Below are 9,620 nucleotides of genomic sequence, written 5' to 3' on the forward strand. Positions count from 1 at the left end.
AAACGTCAATATTTTCAATTTCTTTAAAATGTTTTATTCAAATAGCTTAAGACATACATCAATTAATAATCTATTAAAGAAAAATTTATTTGAGAATTTGTATAATATTTCAAACTTAACACTCCAAACAATTTTTACTCTATGTGGCATAAAATTATTATTTCATCAAGAACTTTTCAAACAGAAAAAAAAAACAAAGATTTTGTTCTGAAGAAATAAGTGCAATTACACAAATATTATTATTTATTATTATTTTTACTGTAACTGTAATCAAATAATTAGGATAGTATAACGAAATTCAATCTTGACAATCTAAAGCAAAATTGGTCGATTTCTGCCAAGTCATCGAAATATGTAAGCTAGCCGCCGTCATGCCAAAAGATAACTCATTTTTTAATCAAATTAAAAAAATACATATATAAATAAATGAAATACAAAACAAAGTTCGTTCAGCTCTATTAGACACTTTAAAATTACGCTGTCTTGCCAAAGCTTTATTAAATGCTTTAAAAGTTTTTTGGATAATGTTAAATTTTTTAAATTTCAACAATTTTTTTGAATAGACCAGATCGAGAAGCATACATTATTTAAAAATTATAAAATAAAATAAAAAAATAGTGTTGTAATAGTGTAAATCTCGAGCGAAATGTATAACACTAGAGATAAATTTATAAAACTCTAGATATTTTGTCAGAGTAGCGAGATTACTCTAGAATTCACAGCTGTTTGATATCACTTGATAGATAAAGCAAGATTTGATTCTACATATGTATTTATGAAATATATGTGTTGCTACTAACTACAAAAATGTCAGATTATTTTAAAAACGTTATATTGAGCAACAAAATTTGACAAATCGAAAATAAATCCAAATTGAATCCAAATCTACCTATCGAAAATGACATTCGTAACAATGTTATACAGTGCAGCGTTGTTATTTAAAAAAAAATGAAATATTGACTTCAAAAAAAACCAATTGATTTTTAAATAGATATTAAACAATTAAAAAATCTTTTATTGTTTTTATTTTAAATATTTATTTTAATAAATAAATAATTTTTTTTAATTATTTGCTAAATAACAATCCTTCAGTTTAGTAATTTATGAAGAGGTTTTTTCGAACAGTAGTGAACTACAACAACAAAAATTCATTTTTATATTTTTTTAATTAATTAAATTTTTGGCTGACCATACAGCTGTTTCGAGTATTGCCAAATACCCATCATCAGTGATCTTGGAAATAATTCTTGTATTTAATTATTCGTCAATAATTATTTTTGAGACTGCAAGTACCAGGAATCGAAGCCAAATGTGAAGCTCAGAATCAGCGCACCTTAATCAACTGATCCAAAGCCGTACTTGACTTTTTATGTTCGCATATTTTTCTGGAGTTTTGTTACTTTTGCTATGAAAGTTTTTATTAACAATTTAACTTGCTATGTTAATATTAGAACGAAATCATTAATCAGCTGTAGAATAATTGAATTAATTATTTAATTATATTTTTATTTTTAATTGTTAAATTTCAATACTATTCTGTTCGTAGAGGCATAATTTGTTGCATGACTTGTTCTTTCTTATGTATAGAACCTAATCTAGGAACGTAATACTGAGGAAGTCATGCTAATGTTACTCCACTAGTCGCACGGGCGAGACTATATGAATATAAGTTGTAATTTAACGTCAAATTTTTCAGACGGATGTGACTATTATATTTTTAAAAGGAACTTATTATATTTTATAAAGAGGTTTTTTCGAACAACATAATTTATAAATAATTTATGTTGTTAGCTTAATTCGAGCCTAACAAATACACTAATACACCTAACTATCTTTATATGCAAGACTAAGAATTTGACTCAGATCGTGAGTATCTAAAAACTTTTTTTAATTGAGTTATGATAAAATTTAAGTAGAGAATTTTATCTTTATAGTATCTATTTGCAAATGTTGTATGTTAATAATAATATTTCCTTATAAAATATCACGAACTCAACCAAACTTTTCGAATATGAATAATAATTTCGAAAGCAATGTATGAACATGGCGTCAAGAAATAATTAAAATATTTTGTTACAAAGACTGAAGTAAAGAGACATTTGAAGAGAAAATATAATTACTAGTTTCTATATTATAAGAAATTTTATAAGAGTTGATACGATTCCATATTTCATATATAGTTCCATATTGAAACGAAAATTTATTATTTTTATCTGATTTAAATATAAAAAACTCAGTAATTGTCAAATAAAATTATTGCTATAATAATAATTTAAGATATTCAATTATTTATGACAAGTATTTAAATAATGGTTATTTCATTAATGCAACTTAAACATTTATTTAGAGTTTACCAGGTGATGTTTTTTGAAAATATAACATGAAACTTCAATTTATTTTTAATCAGTTTAATTTTAAAACACTTGATCTGGATTCCTTTAAAAGTAATTATATTTTTCTTCTGGTTGACGTCATATTACTTTTATAACTTTGAACTTAATTGAGTTCTGCTCTTGAACGATAATATCATAACCTTTAAGAAAAAAAAATTAATTTAATGAATTTACATTAGGAAGTAACGTTTTGATACTGAAAACGCAAACATTAAGGTCAATTATTCCTCATAACAGAAGGGGAACAATGTAAGTCAAGCAAGTATTCAGATAAGTTATTTTTAAGATACAAAATTTTTAAAAATAACAATTGTTTGTTGATATCCTTTATTTTATACCATGAAAAATCGTACTGTATAATATTCTATTGTATTGTGTTCTCGTACATTGTGTATTTTATTGTACTCTATTCTATTCTATTTTATTCTACTCTATTCGATCCGATTCGATTTTATTCTATACTGTAAGCTATTTTATATTGTATTTTGTACTATCACAATAGAATCTGCTGTTTAAACATGACTTATTTTAATATAAACACTAAATTGCTTTAGTGTAAAGTTTAATCACTCTATTTTTACTAGCCGAATTTTATTGATTTCTAAATGTTAATAACATTGTTCATCAATACCAAGTTCCATTATATTTTCCACTAATATTTTTGTCTTTTCTTAATACATCAATGCTACCTGTTGGATTCATAATGGTATATATTCTTTATCTTTCGTTCATAAATATTGCATCAAAACTAAAATCGGTCGGTTAATCTCCGAATAATCGAGTTATCTACAAATAAAAAAAATTTAATTTTTGTGCATTGACAGATAGATAAAATCTGTACTTATATATTGCAAAACAAGTAACTTTTTAATATTCAAAGTTTTAAATAGATAACATCACGATCAGCCTTAAATTAAAAAAAATTACATTAGACGAATGATCGTGAATAATTAATAGAAATAACATTGTAGATGTCACACATAATTGAAGCACGAAAACTGCTCTTACATTTTATTCTATATATTGAATGTGCTCCTAATATAAATTAAAAAAATTTTTTTTTATGGGTGTGGTCATGAAATACTTGTACCTTTAAAAACTTTTTCGCATTTTTTAACAAAATTAATTTTATAATTTACAATATTATTATAGAACCAAGTTTATTATTATAGAAGTAAATATAATATATTAGTCGCAAGAAAATTATTTTCAGGTGAAATATTTATATTTCCCAGAATCTTAGAAGTTGTAGCTTTTACTTGTATTCTAAATTACATTAATTTTTTCAAATTAATACTTACGTTTGAAATTTTTACTATCGACCTGTATTTAAAGTTTTTGTTTTAATTATTATTGATTGCACTTCAACTTATTTTGAACTATTTAAAATCAATTATAAACGATTAGTTGACTAATTAGTTTTTTTATTTGGTATAGTATATTCTGTCAGTAAAGTATGGTATTTATTTAAAATTAATTTTTATTTTTCTTTTCAGTATTATTCTTTATCTTTTGGAAATAAAGTAACACAATGAAATATCTTCGAAGGTAAGTGTCATAATTATTTGTTCATAAATTTTTAGATAAAAGAGTTTTATGTGTTTATTACTTCAATTCAACTGCTTCCTTTAAGTCTAGTATTAACATTCATTTCGCATGAAAAGTTGATAAAATGGGTTTACACGAAATGGGTTTATATGCAAATACTACATTAACGTTTTAGTAATTCTTCTTCATACGAAGTTCCATATAAAAATATATGAATTATTTAATTAAACTATATTAACTTCTCAAAATTTTAAAATTAGTTGAATTTTACAGTTCACAATTACCGTTAATATAAAAATTGACTACAAAATTGATTGGGATAATTTATTTATTATATTAATTAAATAATTCTATCAATATGATCTTTCAAATATTCTGCCTATAACTTTGAATTCACTTTCATATGACCGACTGAAATAAAATTATTTATATGTAATATTTTGCTTTTATTTACATATAATAACAAAAAGTCATTGTGTAAAATTTTTTTTTTGTTCTTTTCTTTTATTTATTGAATCACTTAAAAAGTCTAACAATAATTATTTAAATCTTACATACTAAAAATATTCATTCAAAGTTTATGTCACTACCTAAACTTTCCTTGTTTAAAACGTAAGATTCTTAACTTTTGATTTTTAATAATAATTGAACTTGATGTGGTAATACATTTAGGATATATTAAAGGTATCCCAGTAAATCTGATCTTTTGAGACGGGATATGGAGTAGGTTTGGATGCAACATTATTTTAGTACGATATTTATGCCGCAGGAGGGCTAGCTCGTCTTTTACTAGAGGTACATGAAGATCCATATGTATGATGAAATTTCTGAGAAACCAAGGGGCTCCTGTTAATGAACGAAATATTTTTGACTGAAATAATAATATTTAAATAATATATGTAATTATATAAATAATATATAATTACATATAATGTAATATTTAAATAAAATTAAATTATTATTAAATATAATATTTATTAAAGAATAAAAATAAACTCTTCCAAGTAGAACCTATTTACGTACAATGTACACTTAAGTTCAGTAACCCTTATTTGTTCGACATTGAACACTGTCCTTTCACATCAACACGTTAGTGTACATCATGAAATTGGCCCAGACTGTACAATATTTCCTTTTCAACTTAAAGACTGCCCCGTCTTATGTTTCCATACTTTCCTAAGTTAAAATTATGACGCTGAACATTTTTAAAGTTAAAATATCTTGTAACATATTTACCAAGAATAGTATAGTCTATATTTTCACAAAATATGGACAAGATAGTATTGTATGCGATTAAACTTTATGAAATGCATATTATATATATATATGTATTGAAAAAGTTGAATATTCGCATTCTTGTATTTCACACTCTTGTATAAAGTTATTGAATCCTCACGACTCCATCCATTAAAATATTGCTTCTCTTTTTAATATATGAATTGCAGAGTGTTTAATAAACTATTTTAAAATATAAGCACTATTTATTACTTTTAAAGCCTCAACTTCTTGAGGTTTTAATATTCAATTGAATGGCATTCATTAATATACTTGATAATGCTTAATTGAATTTCTCAATTTACTTCAAAGACTATCATTATCTTAATCTTTTTAAAATTCTAATTGACATAAAATCACATTTAATTTAAATAACATAAATTTTTAGTTTAACATAATACAAATTTCTTCGTAGATAAAATTAGTGTTATTTATTCAACTTTATTAATTTGTTTGTGAAAATTTATCTACACAAAAGTCTCTCTTAGCAAATGTAGATAAAAGTAGCGAGATAAATGAGCTCGAAATGAGCACGTTTAAGTCTGAACTCATGTTCATCCACAAGCAACGTTCATTCGGTGTGGAAACTCGTTGCGTTGAATGCGGCATATCGCGAACTTAAATTTCGTTAATTTTTGTTGATTAAATAAATTTGAAAAATTCCAATTTATTGCAAAATAAAATTTTCGCAAGTTTTTAATTAAATTTGATTTACGATATTTTAAGAAAGTTTGTTTAATAGGTAAACGGAATTTCAATTCAGAAAAGAAATTAAAAATAAAATTGTTTATAAATAAAATTAAAGTAAAAATTAATAAATAAAAAAAAAATTCATGAAAAATAATTTTTAAAATTTAACTTATGTGAAGTTTAATAATCTGAAAACAATAAAAAAATAATTATAAAAATTTAAAAATAATTTACAGATATAATTATATTTGTATGTGTTAAAATTACATTAAAAAATAAAAATGCATGTTGAAAATTTAAAATAGTAATTATAATAAAAATATAATTTAAAGTGGAAATAATATTGTTTTTATCCTCAAGTGAAAACAACTGTTCTAACTTAATTTACAAAGCCTTTCTTTCCATTTGAACTTTTAATTTCTTTCGAATTTAAAAGTGACATGACTCATTTAAGGCAAGCTTAATCTAAATAAGAAGAAATAAAAAAAATGATAAAAAATAAATTCGGCAAACTGAAAAATTAAAAAAAAAACCATAAGAAAATTAAAACAAGTTTTCCCTATAAGTACGATTTTCCACACTAAAACATACGTTCATTTTTCTATTAGAGAGGTCTTCCAAACAGTGGCACTTACCAGTAGGCAGGCAGACACACTCATGCACTATTGCGTTTTCATGTATTCGCCTAAGCCTATGCAGACATAAAACTAAAAAGTGGTCACCAGACAATTCGCAATGAATCCTCTGTTTTAAACAATTTTATTATCTTCCATTGAGTGAAAGTAATTGTTTAAAATGCACAAATGGATTTTAATAACATTCAGTTTTTTTATATTTTTCTTTGTATACATTTTCAAGATCACTGACTTAACAAAAAAATATTTTGGTTTTTCGTTTTTTGTATATATATATATTGCGGTTTTGTGCGCTAGGGCTCGAAGTTCATTCAAGACAAGATGTCAATACCTAATTTCGATTTCCATGGTGCGTGGCTTGCTAAAAGTACGATCTGCTACGATCTACAATAAAAATATTGTATCACCGCCATACTTTTTTCTCAGCGTGGTAGATCAATTTTCATTTTCTATTCCTTATTTCGATAGCAATGTCAAACTAAATTTTTTTAGTCAGCCAAAGCTTGTTCAAGTACGATAGCAGAACAAACTTAATACATGTATTGGCTGTAGAAGAACTTAGAATTCTGTGCATATATGTTTAAGTTATCAAAAATCGAATAAATATCAGTACAATCCGATTTTTTATATTGTTTAGTTGCTATTTTAATTATTATATTTGAATTTATTTCAAAAAATTTATATTTACAAATTTATCAATATTGATCAAAGCACAGAACGATTGATCAAAGCACAGAAAATCTCTAGATAGAAAGTAATTTTTAGCTCTAAAACTTTTTTCAACTTTTTAGTATTAGTTTAAAAAACATAAACTAATGTTATGGTTCTAAAAGTTATTAATTCAACAAGTCGTCGTTATTGTCAAACTTTCAAATTTTTAAGATTATGTTTATATTTTTAAAATTGTCTCCAAAACTTCGATGAAGTCCTACATGTTTAAGAATATTCTCAAACTTTATGACTTTTATATTTAAAGTATAATAAATTGATTTAAATTTTTCATTCAAAAATCGTATGTGAAATCAACACTTAAATGTTGAATATTTCTATGTAAATTTCAAAGTAATCTGTTCTGTTGCTAAGCTTGTACGTAATTATTTAGTTGATCAAATAACATTTTTCGAGAGGTTATGCTAGTGTTTAATCCTTTTGCTTATCTAGACTTATTTCATTAGAGAAAAGAATATCCAGTCTATATTCCAATTGATTGCTATCGTTATTATTATTCTAGAAGAATGGTCGAATCTGTTGCCAATGTCAATATTCGGCTAGCTTGGATGCTATTAACGTTTACTCAATGTATCATTTTAATTCAGGTAATTGGTTAAAATTTTACCCAAATATTTAGACATGTATTTGAATTACTTAGCACTTTTGGCAACAATTTCGGTTTTTTAATCTAAAAATCAATCGTATTTATTATAAACAAGACAGAGTTTTGAGTACGTTAAGTATTTTTTTTATATTAGTTAATTACAATATAAATTATTTGGTTCTAGAAAAGAAGAACGTCACCCATAACGACAATATACACGCGTAGGCCTCTGAAACACTTAGAAGGCTCATATCTTCTTAAGATCAGTTCAGGTTTAAAAATGCTTAACGCATCGTCACTATGTCGTCAGAATAGTGATATGCCCGGTTTACATGGTTACATCGCTTCTATCCTGGAACTTTATCAGGAATACTTCAGGATAGAGTTCCTTTGTTCATTTTCCATTAAAAATTTTTGTTTTTCTTCGTTAGCCTGCGTCCAGGCCTCGCTTAAATTTATTTGTTTTTTTCTAGATCATATTTTTTCCATTTGAGTATGATCGTAACGAAACGGTCTATAGCGGTTCAGTTACTTTCAGATAGCATCATCTTCGTTGTGATATCTTCGACGTTTATTTAACTGACTATTGTTTCAAGTGATGTTCTTTCAGTCTTCCATCTGTTGTTCAGTGTTGTCTTTGTTTGTATCTTCGTATATGCATTTCGGATCATTTACTTTGCCAATGCGGAAAAGATATTTTTGTAAATGTTCACGATTGAAGATTACGATTGACCTGTTTTCCTGTTTGACCTTTTCGCTACATCTGGGATCAATCTTCTTGAATATTGGAATTAATTTAATATGATAATATGATCCAAAAAGATTTTTAACATAAAGGAAGCATCTCAAAATTATACTTAGACAAACTTATATTCTATTCTAGAAGGTTTTTAAAATCATAAAAAAAAGTATTGTGTAATTTGATATTAATTTAGTAAGTAATTTTAGTAATTTATTAGTATCATGTGATATCACAGCGGATCAATTTAGACTAAATGTGGCAATTTTTAAATAATTTAAGGCGACGATCACATGTATCTTACTATTTATCTATAAAATGCATATTCTTTACAAATTAAAAAGAAAATATTTATGGACGTGTGCGAGTTAGGCTAAGTTGATGCTAAACCAAATGGGAGATTTTTTGGGATTTTTTGCACTGCACACATTTTGCCATTTATCAACACGTATCGACACATCAATACATTATCGACACAACTTAGAATTTCCCTCATTTAGAACGCAACTTAGCCTAACTCGCACACGACCTATATTTATAAATATTTTGACTTGGAAAAATCAAGGGTCTGAACATAATTTTATTCTATATTTTTTTGTCTATCGTTCTTATTAATTTGGTTGGTTTATAAAATCATTTCATTCGAATCACTTCAATTAAGAAATACTCCTAATTTTATTCCATTTTAATAACTTATTTTATATATATCGAAACTCAGTTTATTTATTTCCTCTAATATTTTTTTCAATAATGCTGCTTCGTTTTATTCTTCTTCAAGTTACCCTAAACTTGAAGTACCTCAACAAATTTTTTTCCTTAAACTTAATTGGACATCCTGCTTCCTTTTCCCCCCTCTTGATTGATATTGCGTGTTGCCAACAACAATAAAATTCATTTCATATCACAAAAATATAAATTTTAAATTCATTGTCGTACATGTACTTCCTATGAGAAAAAATGTTAATTTATTTGATTGTTTTCAGTTAGTAGTTCCCAAATTATAAACACATGTATGTACATTTCCT

At 25.3% G+C, this 9,620-nt stretch overlaps 1 protein-coding gene across 1 annotated transcript in view; it reads left to right on the forward strand.

The window, feature by feature from the left end:
- The window catches only part of LOC119677401 (putative elongator complex protein 1), a 279,253-nt gene that overhangs the window by 219,658 nt on the left and 49,975 nt on the right, over positions 1 to 9,620 (forward strand). The gene's annotated exons all lie outside the window — the stretch shown is intronic.

Source organism: Teleopsis dalmanni, chromosome 2 (assembly GCF_002237135.1).
Source record: "Teleopsis dalmanni isolate 2A chromosome 2, ASM223713v2, whole genome shotgun sequence".
Lineage (NCBI taxonomy): Eukaryota > Metazoa > Arthropoda > Insecta > Diptera > Diopsidae > Teleopsis > Teleopsis dalmanni.